The sequence below is a fragment of the Balaenoptera acutorostrata genome, chromosome 2, assembly GCF_949987535.1.
Source record: "Balaenoptera acutorostrata chromosome 2, mBalAcu1.1, whole genome shotgun sequence".
NCBI lineage: Eukaryota > Metazoa > Chordata > Mammalia > Artiodactyla > Balaenopteridae > Balaenoptera > Balaenoptera acutorostrata.
Genome location: NC_080065.1, coordinates 38,580,909 through 38,594,136, shown reverse-complemented (window position 1 = coordinate 38,594,136; position 13,228 = coordinate 38,580,909). Strand labels below are relative to the sequence as shown.

Sequence of the window (13,228 nt, the reverse complement as noted above, 5' to 3'; positions counted from 1 at the left end):
AAGCCCTGCCCAGCACCAGAGGGAGTTAGTCACCATCTCCCTGCCCTTTCATAACCTTAACACAAACCTGTGCCGCGGCCATCACTGTGGAGTATGGGAATGACCTATATTTTTAACCGTACACCAAGACTGGTAGTGGGTATAGAGGTAATATATTCAAATTCCCATCAAAAATTAATTTTACAGCAATGCACTAGCAGCTAGAGCACAGGCTAGCTAATATCTGAAAAACCTATGAACTTAATTTTTCATTGTTATCATGAGAGCTTGGACTCCTGAAGGGGGATAAGGAGTGCTTACATTGGTAGAGGGGTACAAAAAGATACACACAACCTGCACCACGACTTTTCCCAGCACACCCCTTATAATAAATTCCTGAAATATCAAAGCTTTAAATGTTAGAACATCCCTAGGGGCAGTGTGGTGGGTATGAAACACCATGCAAGTCTGATGCATACCAAAGAAGACATGAAACCAGGTCTGAGAAAAGCCACTCTCCCTGTCACATACACACACAAACACATAAACAACATCAGAAAAGAAATAAAGTCAGATGGACTATTGTCCAGGCTAGAAGGAAATTCAGATGAATTCTAAAGGAGTTCGAATTTCATTCATTCAGTCAACATTTTTGAAATGCCTTGCTTTCACACGCTGGCCCGTGTTCCAGGCACTGAAGATGTAGCAGAGGAAAACAAAGGAAGCAAATAAAATAAACACCCCACAATCCTTGCCCTCCCAGAGCTTAACTACTCATGGATGTGGATCAGGCAATAAGTGAGTCATATATATCAGATGATAAGCATCAAGGAGAAAAATAAACAATGACGTGCAGGAGAGAATGTCGGGGGATGCGGTGGGGAGTGAGGGTGTGGTACTCTTACACGGGCTGTCAGAGAAGCTGCCAATATGAAGGAAACATTAAAGGTTTGAAAGAGATGAAGAAATCCAGGAGGATTTTGGAGGGAGGCCATGCCAGGTGGCAAGAAGAACAAGGGCAAAAGCCTCTAGGTGGGTGCTTTCCTGACCCACTGGAGGAAGAGCCAAGATGACAGAAAGTAAGTCAGGACAAGTTGTTCTGTTACAACGTGTGTTTCTATAACAGCAATTAGTTCATAGGCTATTGGCAAACAGTAGGATAAATGTTGGTATAACACAGAAACATGTTTTGTTTTGTTTTGTTTTTTCCTAGGCAAAAGGAGCCAGAATAGCAGGAGTAGAATTCTAATCTTAGCAGGAAAGGAGAAAGGCCTCGGGTTGGCTGCCGCACAGGCTGGAGTGATTTCAGCTCCATTGGAGAGAATGAGCACCTGCACCAGTGCTGCCTCCCCAGAAATGTGCCCCCTCCCAACCGCGCGGCTCTCCCAAGCTATCTCTGGTTAGTGCAGGGGTTTTTAAGTTGTAGAAGATAGGAGAGGTCCACTCTAATCCTACTTTTCCATAAGCCCTGGGTTGTTTTTTTTTTTAGTACATTTTGCAGAACGTGAAGTTTTACAGGACACACAATACTGTTATAGCAGTATTATAGCAGAAACATCTGCCCAGGTGAAGTCAAGGATTATAGGGAACCAGATCACAAAGGGCCTTGTAGGACACATGAAATGGGAAGGCACTGGAGGACTTTAAGCAGAGGCATGAGATGACCTGATGTGCTGAAAACAGACCATGGGGCGATGAGGAGAGAGAGGGTGAGCAAGTGGGAAGCCGACAGACCAGTGAGGGCCCTTTGCAACAGTCAGGGGAGAGAGGATGGGGCCTTGGACCAGGAAGGTAGCAGTGACGATGGAGTGAGATGCTTCGGATTTGCTGATGAGTTGGCTTTGGGAAAGAAAGGAGCCAAGAGGATTCCAATATTTTTCAGCCTAAGCAACTAAAGGATGGAGGGGTCACCAAACGGTGGTCAATTCCATTTTGGTGAGGTCAGTTTTGAGTGCCTATAAAGCATTCAAGTGGAGATTTCAACTAGGTAGTGAAATAGACATGTCCAAAGCTCAGGGGAGATTAGTTTGGAACTTTTCAGTATATAGATCGATATTATATAAAACCATCAGAGTAAATGTATTCAAATTTTCATCAAATATTGATTTTTCCAGCAACCCACTAGCAGCTGGAGCACAGGACAATATCTACAAAGCCTTGGACTTAGTTTTTAATTCCTAGCACAAGAGCTTGGACTCTTGGAATGGAAGCAGGGGAGTACTTATTGTGGCAGAGGGGTGCAAGAAAAGACCTGAAGCCTGGTTCTGGGTCATTCTAACAGTCAGAGGTTGGGGTGATAAGCAAAAATAGCAAAGAGTTTACAAGGAAGACCTGTGAGCTGTGAGGAAAACTAGAAAAGTGCAGTGTCCTAGACACCAAGTAGAGAAGTGTGGGTGATCCAACAGGTCACAGGAGATGAGCATTGAGCACATGCTACTGAATTTAGCAACCGGGATAGGGCAAGCAACTGTCCCAGCAGCTAAACACAGCTCCCATCTTCTGTCCCACCACAGTCAATGGAGTATGGACAACTCTCCCAGGGAGTTTTGTTGAAAAGGATAGAAAAATGAGGGGGGGGGGGCTAAAGAAAGACACAGGATCAACAATTGCATGTTTATCTTTTATAATAATATTGGGACATTACAGCATGCTTTTATGGTGATTTAATGATCCAGTGGAGAGAGAAGATAAATACAAGAGAGAAGAGGGAGAATTACAGGGGTAATGTCCGTAAGTAGAAGGCAGGATAAAAAGCAGGTGTCAGGTGAAGTGGTTTGTCTCAGAAGCTCTGATAACACAGGAGGAAGGCACAGCCTATGGGCACTGATTCTGGGTGGTAAGTAGATGTGGTGGGAGCCTCTGGGGTCTGTTTGCAGTAAAACAGGAAGGAAGGTTATCTGCACAGAGGTAGGATGTGAGAAGTAAGTGTGAGGGGCTCGAGGAGAGAGGAGAAGGTATGAGATAGTTGTTTAGACGGGTAGGAAAGTGAACGCACCAGGGAAAACGGGGGCATTGCCAGTTGTACAAAGGGCTCAGTGAGGTTAGTGGCTTGCATTTAATATGAACCCGTCCTCATGGTGTACATTTTCTCCAGTCACATTTGGCTCTCAGGCACAGGCCTGGTGTAGGTGGAGAGTTGGATTTAGTCTGGGCTGGGATTTTGCCAGACAAAAGTATGATGAAGCAAAAGAAGTACAAAAGATTATAATAAACGGCTATGGTCTGAATGTTTGTGTCCCCTGCTTCCCACACCAAATTCATATGCTGAAATCTTAACACCCAAAGGTGATGGTATTAGTAGTGGGGCCTATGGGAGGTGATTAGATCATGAGGCTGCAGCCCTCAGAAATGGGATTCGTGCTCTTACAGAGTCCCCAGAGAGCTCCGCAGCCGCTTCCACCACGTGAGGACACAACGAGAAGTCTGCGAGCTGGAAGACGGCCCTCACCCGACCCTGCTGGCACCCTGATCTCAGACTTCCGGCCTGAGAACTGTGAGTAGTACATTTCTGTCATCTGTCAGCCACCTAGTCTGTGGCATTTTGTTTTAGCGACCCAGAAAGGACTAAGGCATGAGCCGTGGAATCGGCGTGGGGTAAGGATGCTTATTTCTTGTCAGCTGCTAGCAGAAAGTTAACCAGTACAGGCTTTAAGCAATTGTCATATAGCAAATGACAATCCACAGATATACATTTCATCACAACGTGATATCTTTTGCCCCTTCTTTTTAAAATATTATTTTTCCCTTTCAAGCTGGTGAAGCAACAGTAACTCCACACACAAACTTTCTGTTGGGAGATGTGTAAGATAGGTAATATGACTATTCATATTGAGAACAGTCATCTCTTGGGGTTCACTATTTATAATAAAGAGTCCACCAACCCTGCCCTGCAATGAGGGCTCCAGAAGACAGTGGAGGCTGGCAAGAGTGGGGACAGAACACGGCCAAAGGGCTGTGGAATCACTTGCAGGTCGTTTTCACGCACATGCCTCCTCCGGGCTTCCTTGCCACTCCTATTCTATCCTTTAGTTATTATATTTCCTGCAGAAATTCTCAATGACTTTCCCATTTTTCTCTTTTCTCCTATTTTCCATCAGCAAGCTATGGGACCAGCCCTCTAGATCCTACAACCACATGTAGACCTGAGTGATGAGACTGGGACAGGCCAAAATGACCAGCAATTCTGGCTGCTGTCAGGCGATTCCAAGTGTATTTGAAAGAAAGTTTCAGAAAGCGGATGTTAACCCAAGATCAAATGAGGTCAGGGCCCTGAATTCCTTGAATATACCATTCTTTTTTTTTTTTCTTAATTAATTAATTTTACTTATTTATTTTTGGCTGCGTTGGGTCTTCATTGCTGCGTGCAGGCTTTCTCTAGTTGTGGTGAGCAGAGGCTACTCTTCGTTGCGGTGTGTGGGCTTCTCATTGTGGCGGCTTCTCTTGTTGTGGAGCACGGGCTCTAGGCGCGTGGGCTTCAGTAGTTGTGGCACACGGCTCAGTAGTTGTGGCTCGCAGGCTCTGGAGTGCAGGCTCAGTAGTTGTGGTGCATGGGCTTCAGTAGTTGCAGCACAAAGGCTCAGTAGTTGTGGCTCACGGGCTCTAGAGCACAGGCTCAGTAGTTGTGGTGCACGGCCTTAGTTGCTCCGTGGCATGTGGGATCTTCCCGGACCAGGGCTCGAACCGGTGTACCCTGCCTTGGCAGGCAGACTCTTAACCACTGCACCACCAGGGAAGCCCCGAATATACCATTCTTTTTTTGGCAGTTTGTGGGCTCTAAACTAGCATTTCCCATCTGGGCTGGTTATTTTCTATTTGGTTCCTCTCACCTAGCAGATCTGTTCTAGGTTTTCTCTTTCCCGCACCTCAGGAGTGGGCTGCTGTGGGCTGACTCCCCACTGCATTTGAACAACAGAGATTAGAAGGTTGAAAGAGAGGTCGGGGATGACCTCCCCACAATCCCGGTTCGCTGGCAGAGCCTGTCCCTACAGGACCCTTGCTTCTATCATGTGGCCCCTCCTCCCAGAATGACAGCAATACAGTTTCTTCCCACTGCTGCTCCAGGTCTAGGGGTGGTAACAGCCTCCCTGTGGCTTGGGTCTGAGTGCCCCAGCGTGGCTCGTTGGTGACTTTAACCTCACCCACGCTTCCTGCATCTCCCCTTATCAAAGTCTCTTGAAACTTCTGAGTTAGATTCTGTTTCTTGCTGGGACCCTGACTGACACATATATCATTTCAGATTCCACCATGTGTAATTTTACAACTATACTTTGGTGCTGAAGCTGCTAGACCAGAGGAAGGAAAAGCAAATCCCAAACATATAATATATTCATTCATTCAGTCTAGGTGAATATGCTAACACCTATCTCCTGTTAAAGGTAGAGACAGCACTCCACTGTTAAGAACCTCAGAATAACAGAACAGGGAACCAGGTCTGCAAATTGCTTTTTTCAATAAAAGTTTCACTTCTCAAATCAAAGGATACTTACAAAGGTTAGTGGTCACTTTTATTGAAGTTTTTTTCTATTGACTGTGACTCTGAAACTGTAACCATTTTGATGACAGAGGTGATCTGATATAATTAATCAGCTTAATAAGATTGTTCGGGAGGTTCTCCTGGCCTATAAAAGGCCCTAAGATTGTGTTCCAGAGAAAGAAACACCTGAAATAAGAATTTTAATATACTTCAAAAAAAAAAAAGGTTAACAGTAACAACTGGCCCATTTGATAGCTAATTTGTGCTAAAAGTCAATAGATTAGTAATACAATCTTATATTTACTGAAGATTAGCAGTGTGGCTATAAAGGCTGAGGTCAAAGAATACTGCTGTTAATTTTCAATGAATTTGCTTAATAATCAACTGCTAATGACTATGTCCCCATTTCCTTGTAAGGACCCAGGATCCTGAAAGTCTAGGGAAAAATCCGCTGGTATCACCCAGGTGAACTCAGGTCAGGGTGAGATTTCTTAAAAAGATCTATGAGTCCAATAGGTTCTTATCTAAAGGAAAATAACTTTTCAGACTGACCAATGTCACCAATGATGTCAACAGCCAACAGACGTCAACATTACATTGCACAAGACAGTCTATGAAGTCTGGCTAGAATAAATAGGCAATCTATGGCTCAATCTAGGGATGATCAAACATTATTTTTCTATGAAAAATGAGGTGAACAAAGGATTATATATTGGCAACTTGTTTAACCTTTTGCTCCCAAGAAGTATGGTAGAGTGAGCAAAACCAGAAAAAAGCTTAGTCAATTGCTAACTTCGCCTTTCTTACTTTCATTAATGTAAGTTAACTTCGTTAAGCCCCATTTTTATCATCCAAAATATAGGAAAAATTATTCATTTCCCTTGTTTCAAGGATTTCATCAGTTATAAGATGCCACAGCTCACTTAGAAATGACCTTTGGGAAAGAAAAAAGAGTAAAACATTACCACGGTATCAATTATACGTATCAATTACACAGTGCATCCTGACTTCAAAAACATTAAACTGGATAAAATATGGCTTAGAATCTACGAAACAGGACAAGGTTATCCATCTCATTGAGTGTGTCACATGGAGTGAATAACAAAGAACATGAAGAGCCCGTTATGGCTTCTACTCCAGAGCAAGTTCTCAGTCAATGTGGATGTTATATTGTTAGCACTAGTGTAAGTATGAAGAAGGAGAAGCATCCATTGAGGCTTCTGCTCGCTACATTTCAGTTCAAAATACCATGAATTTTGGAGGTAAATATATTGTATAGAGACTGTTCCCTTAGCTTTAGAGATGATCTATACAGATGGTGTGACAAAGTTAAGTGACTTATCAAAGCTCTCTAAATAACCACAGAATCAAAACTAGAACACAGACCTAATTATTTGTCCGATTAATAATAAAATAATAATAATAGTAATAATAATAATATAGCAAGTGCTTATTATGTTCCAGGCACTAATTGCTTTATATATAGTATTACTGAGTCACTGTAGCAATCTAACACAATGGTGTAATAGGTACTACTGTCCCATTTTACAGAAAAGGAAGCCGAGGACCACACAGGATAAGAGAGTCTCACAGAGGCACACTTTTGGTCAGAGCCAGAGCTCTGAGTCAAACCCAGGGCTGCCTGATTCCAAAGTCTGGATTCTTCTCATTGACCTAATGCCTCCTACTTGGCTTTTCACTTGCTCCTTCTTGGATTGTTTTACTGCTGGAAGTCTTACCTTTTTAACAAAACTATTAATCCCACGAGAGCAAGGACAATGTTACCTATTTCTTTTGAATATGCATGGTGCAGGACTGAGCTCTGGGTAGATGCTCAAAAGATGTTTGCTAAGTATATGACAGCACTTTAAAAGAATTATGACTTGTAAAAGCAAAAAACCATAAGCACTTAAGTACTTGAAATGAGCAAACTGTGGACAATATTGCTCAAGTAATGACTTGTACTGGGATGCCATCCCTTTTAGAAAATGCTTCCTTGCTTTTTTAATCACTCTTGATTCATCAGTCCAAGGATTGGGCTTGAACAGAAATTCTCAACAGCTCTAAAAAGCAGAATTCTAGCATCTTCTCCTGCTGGTCCTATGCTGGTCTCCTTCTCCTTCTAGTCAACAGCTGTTGACTGCTAAAGAAAGTCCTCCTTTCTTTAACAGCCAATGACTCCCAACACACATGCTCAAAATCCCTCAAGGCAGGGAAAGCCTGAGAGGTGTATAGGTGAAATCTGACTGTCCTTGAAAACAGGGAAACCACTTCCAACTGGTACAGGTGACCCCGTTTCATGTTAACATTCAAAAACCTGAGCAATTCTTAGTTGAAAGGGGCAGGGCTAACTAATGCCTCTTTTCTTTTCACCTTTAAAGAGGATGAATCCATTTTGAGTTTATTTTTGTGTATGGTGTTAAAGAATGTTCTAATTTCATTTTTTTTACATGTAGCTGTCCAGTTTTCCCAGCACTATTTATTGAAGAGACTGTCTTTCCTCCATTATATAGTCTTGCCTCCTTTGTCATGGATTAATTGACCATAGGTGCATGTGTTTATTTCTGGGCTTTCTATCCTGTTCCATTGATCTATATTTCTATTTTTGTGCCAGCACCAGACTGTTTTGATAACTATAGCTTTGTAGTATAGTCTGAAGTCAGGAAGCCTGATTCCTCCAGCTCCATTTTTCTTTCTCAAGATTGTTTTGGTTATTCGGGGTCCTTTGTGTCTCCATACAAATTTTAAGATTTTTTATTCTAGTTCTGTGAAAAATGCCATTGGTAATTTGATAGGGATTGCACTGAATCTGTAGATTGCCTCTGGTATTTTAATCATTTTGACAATATTGATTTTTCCAATCCAAGAACATGGTATATCTTTCCATCTGTTTGTGTCATATTTGATTTCTTTCATTAGCATCTTATAGTTTTCAGAGTACAGGTCTTTGGTCTCCTTAGGTAGGTTTATTCCTAGGTATTTTATTCTTTTTGATGCGATGGTAAATGGGATTGTTTCTTGAATTTCTCTTTCTGATCTTTCATTGTTAGTGTATAGAAATGCACCAGATTTCTGTGTATTAATTTTGTAACCTGCAACTTTACCAAATTCATTGATGAGCTCTAGTAGTTTTCTAATAACACCTTTAGGATCTTCTGTGTATAGTATCATGTCATCTGCAAACAGTGACAGTTTTACTTCTTCTTTTATAATTTAGACTCCTTTTACTTCTTTTTCTTCTCTGATTGCCATAGCTAGGACTTCCAAACTATATTGAATAAAAGTGGTGAGAGTGGACATCCTTGTCTTGTTCCTGATCTTAGAGGAAACGCTTTTAGCTTTTCACTGTTGAGTATGATGTTTGCTGTAGGTTTGTCGTATATGGCCTTTATTATGTTGAGGTAAGTTCCCTCTATGCCCACTTTCTGGAGAGTTTTTATCATAAATCGGTGTTGAGCTTTGTCAAAAGCTTTTTTGCATCTCTTCAAATAATATGAGACTGTACACTATAAAACTCTTAGAAAAAAACATAGGCAGAACACTCTCTGACATAAATCGCAGCAATATCTTTTACAATCTGTCTCCCAGAGCAATGGAAATAAAAACAAAAATATGCAAATGGGACCTAATTAAACTCAAAACCTTTTGCACAGCAAAGGAAACCATAAACAAAATGAAAAGACAACCCACAGAATGGGAGAAAATATTTGCAAATGATGTGACCAACAAGGGATTAGTCTCCAAAATTTACAAACAGCTCATGCGGCTTAATATCATCAAAACAAACAACCCAATCAAAAATTGGGCAGAAGACCTAAACAGACATTTCTCCAAAGAAGACATACAGATGGCCAAGAGGCACATGAAAAGATGCTCAACATCACTAATTACCAGAGAAATGAAAAACAAAACTACAAATTATGACTTCACACCAGTCAGAATGGCTATCATCAAAAAATCCACAGACAAAAAATGCTGGGGAGGGTGTGGAGAGAAGGGAACACTCCTACACTGTTGGTGGGATTGTAAACTGGGGCAGCCACTATGGAGAACAGTATGGAGGTTCCTTAAGAAACTAAAAACAGAGCTACCATATGATCCTGCAATCCCAATCCTGGGCATATACCCAGAGAAAAACATGGTCCAGAAGGACACATACACCCCGATGTTCATTGCAGTGCTGTTTACAATAGACAAGACATGGAATTAACCTAAATGTCCATCGACAGAAGAATGGATAAAGAAGATGTGGTACATATATACAATGGAATATTACTCAGCCATAAAAAGAATGAAATAATGCCATTTGCAACAGCATGGATGGACCTAGAGATTGTCATACTGAGTGAAGTAAGTCAGACAGAGAAGGAGAAATATCATATATCACTTATGTGCAGAATCTTAAAAAAATGTTACAAATGAGCTTATTTACAGAACAGAAACAGACTCACAGGCTTAGAGAATGAACTTATGGCCAAGGGGGCGGGGAGGGATAGTTAGGGAGCTTGGGATTGACAGGTGCACACTGCTATATTTAAAATGGATAACCAACAGGACCTACTGTACAGCACAGGGAACTCTGCTTAATGTTATGTGGCAGGCTGGATGGGAGGGGAGTCTGAGGGAGAATGGATACATGGATATGTATGGCTGAGTTGCTTTGCTGTGCACCTGAAACTATCACAACATTGTTAATTGGCTATACTCCAATATAAAATAAAAAGTTTAAAAAAATTAAATAAAATGGATAACCAACAGGGACCTACTGTATAGCACAGGGAACTCTGCTCAATATTCTGTAACAAACTAATTGGGAAAAGAGTTTGAAAAAGAATAGATACATGTATATGTATAACTGAATCGCTTTGTTGTACACCTGAAACTAACACAACATTGTTAATCAACTATACTCCAATATAAAATAAAAAGTTAAAAAAAAAATAAAGAGGATGAAGGCCCTTTTGAGATACAGACCCAGAATATAAGACAAGAATTTCCAAAAGACTCCCTTGGGAAGGTGCCTGTGTTGAAGTCCTCAGCATCCTCAGCATCCTTAAAGAGGATGAATCCATTTTGAGTTTATTTTTGTGTATGGTGTTAAAGAATGTTCTAATTTCATTTTTTTTACATGTAGCTGTCCAGTTTTCCCAGCACTATTTATTGAAGAGACTGTCTTGCCTCCTTTGTCATGGATTAATTGACCATAGGTGCATGGGTTTATTTCTGGGGTAGGAGGCTCCAGTAACATGGGCTCTTTACCTATATTCAACTCTTCTGTATTTCCTCCTTGAAACTGCGCCCCTTCTTCCCTCCTGCCTGGCAAGGCAAGCCCACTTCCCACTAAAGAAAGGGCACAAAATCTGGTGAATTGGACCAGGGCCCATAGTCAGCCACAACCAGGTTGTGTTACTTCCCAGCCCAGATTAATAATATCATCCAGCCTGGGCAATGTATCCGAACTATTGCTTTCTTGAGTTAGTCTAAGCTTTGCAGGGTAACTCCAAAAGACAATCCCATGTTCATTACAACTCAGCTAAAACAAATGACCATGATGTTTAACAGAGCTATGGGTCTCATTTAAAAACATGTAAAAGATTTGCAAACACATAATCCAATTTTATGGTTTTTCCAATCACTGCTGTGTATACATTCAGTGTGTATGTTTAATGTAGCCATAATGCTTTCCCAAAGCTCCGCCTTTTCTTTTATCGCATTCCCTTTCATTCTAAGCACAGATAGACCTGCCCTTTCTCAGTCCTAATAAATTTCCTATTGGAACATTTATAACAGTTTCTGATATCTTCCCCCAGATAGCCACAAGGCTCTGTTCTGTTTCCTTCAGTTCACTGAGCAAATGTCACCTTATTAGGGAGGCATTCCCTTGACTATCCCATATAAAATACCAACCCCTTGGCCCTATCCTGCTCCACCTTTCCCCTTACCATGTTTTGTTTTGCCCGTTGGCACTCATCTCTACCTGACATATCATATATTTGTTTACTGACTGTCTCCCTTCACTAAATGTAAGAAAGCACTTTGTTCTTTGTGGAATCTCTACTACCTATAACAGTGACTAACTCACTGTTAGTAACAGGCTTTCCATAAATATTTGTTAAATGCATTAACAGTCTTCATTTTAAATCATTGCCAAGATGTGACAGTGTAGTCTACCATGTTTTAGGTAAAAATACATCTCTTTTAGCCACTTCACTCCTTAAATATCTAGAATGGATCATATCTCTGCCTCCCAAACAAGTATTTTTTAAAGCAAATCATATGCTTATTTTACCAGTACATTTCATATTTTGACACCATACCCATTTCTGAATGAGATCATCCTCTTGAGTCAAAAGGTCAAAGGCATTTCCTCAAGTCTTTCGATAACGTTTATACTCATATCACAGTAGGAAGATTTCCTTTTATTGCTTAGGCACAAGGAGATACTTGGAACATGGCATGAGAAATATTAGATCCATACCTGACCTGGAGAGTTCTGTTACAGAGACCTTGGTAATCACAAACTAAAGTTAGGCAGAGCCCGAGGTACCACACCAAGCAGCAAGGGTACACCTTGTAATCAAAACTCCCACGTACCAGAACACACTGTACGTTTCTTGTCATGTTCTCCAATTCCAGTTAAACACCCCCTGAATCTGATCATTTTCCTGCCTTACTGTTTCTTCCTTAGATCAGGAACTGACCACATGTGGAAAACATGAATGCTAGCTAGATGTTTTAAAAAACACTAAGTTTAAAATACACAATTAGCGGTTTCCTCCAATTAGTAAAAGAAATTTGGATACAGGGATGGGTATCCTGTTACAGTGGGATGAATTCATTCATATCGCCTTATGTTAACATTATAATCTGGGTGAAGATAATGCTGCATGGAGATAGGAAGAGAGATAGTGAGAATATTTGGTCTGACTTAAGCACAAATCAATTATGAACCATTATTCAAGTTCCAAATAATTTATTTAGTAGGCATAGTGTTTAAGTATGAGAAGGCAAATTAATGGAAATCTACCATTTCCAATTGATCGACATTATGCAATCATGTGGTATAAAAAGAAACAGAAGCTTCTGAATCCTGAAGCAAAATGTACATTGATGGCATCCTTAATTTTCTGAGCCTTCAATTGGAAAACATTTAAAATTTTGTCTCTGGTTCCTCTTACTTATTCCTAAAATCTTGAAAATTGCCATAAGAGTATAATTTTGACATTTTACTCAGTAATAATTTTGTGCCTATATTGTTCTGTGCCTACATTGTTGAAAATTTCAGCTTAGTGTCTGAATCACTGAGATTTATCATAAATTTTGCTACAAACTCTATCCCCTGCACCTCAGTGTCTTGTCCTATAAAACATGAGAAGCAGACTTGAAGATCTGAGATCCTGCTTTTATGAATCTTACTCCCACCTGCTGAGTTTTTATACACATGCACCGATGGACAAGCAACACTCCTGTTTGTAAGAAGTCTGGACAAATGCTTTAAGGGTGATTTCCACGATGACACATCCTTCTAGACTGGTCAGTTTGCTAGCATTAACATGACATGTGGAAAAGCTGCTGTGAGGCTTAGCAAAATCACCCATTTGCCAAACACAGTGATTACAGGATCCCTCTTGAAGCATTCTGTCAGTATAGCTTGTCCATGAGCTTATTTTGAAAACTTTGTCTTCAGGGCCTTTTTTTTTTTTTTTTCAGTCACTTAAAAACCACATACAAAAAGCTGTTGAGTTTACAAATTCTGGCCACTTTTCTTAGTCTAGA

General features: G+C 40.7%; 1 protein-coding gene across 3 annotated transcripts in view; it reads right to left on the bottom strand.

Moving 5' to 3' along the window:
* The window catches only part of GHR (growth hormone receptor), a 280,325-nt gene that overhangs the window by 199,391 nt on the left and 67,706 nt on the right, over positions 1–13,228 (bottom strand). The window lies entirely within an intron of this gene.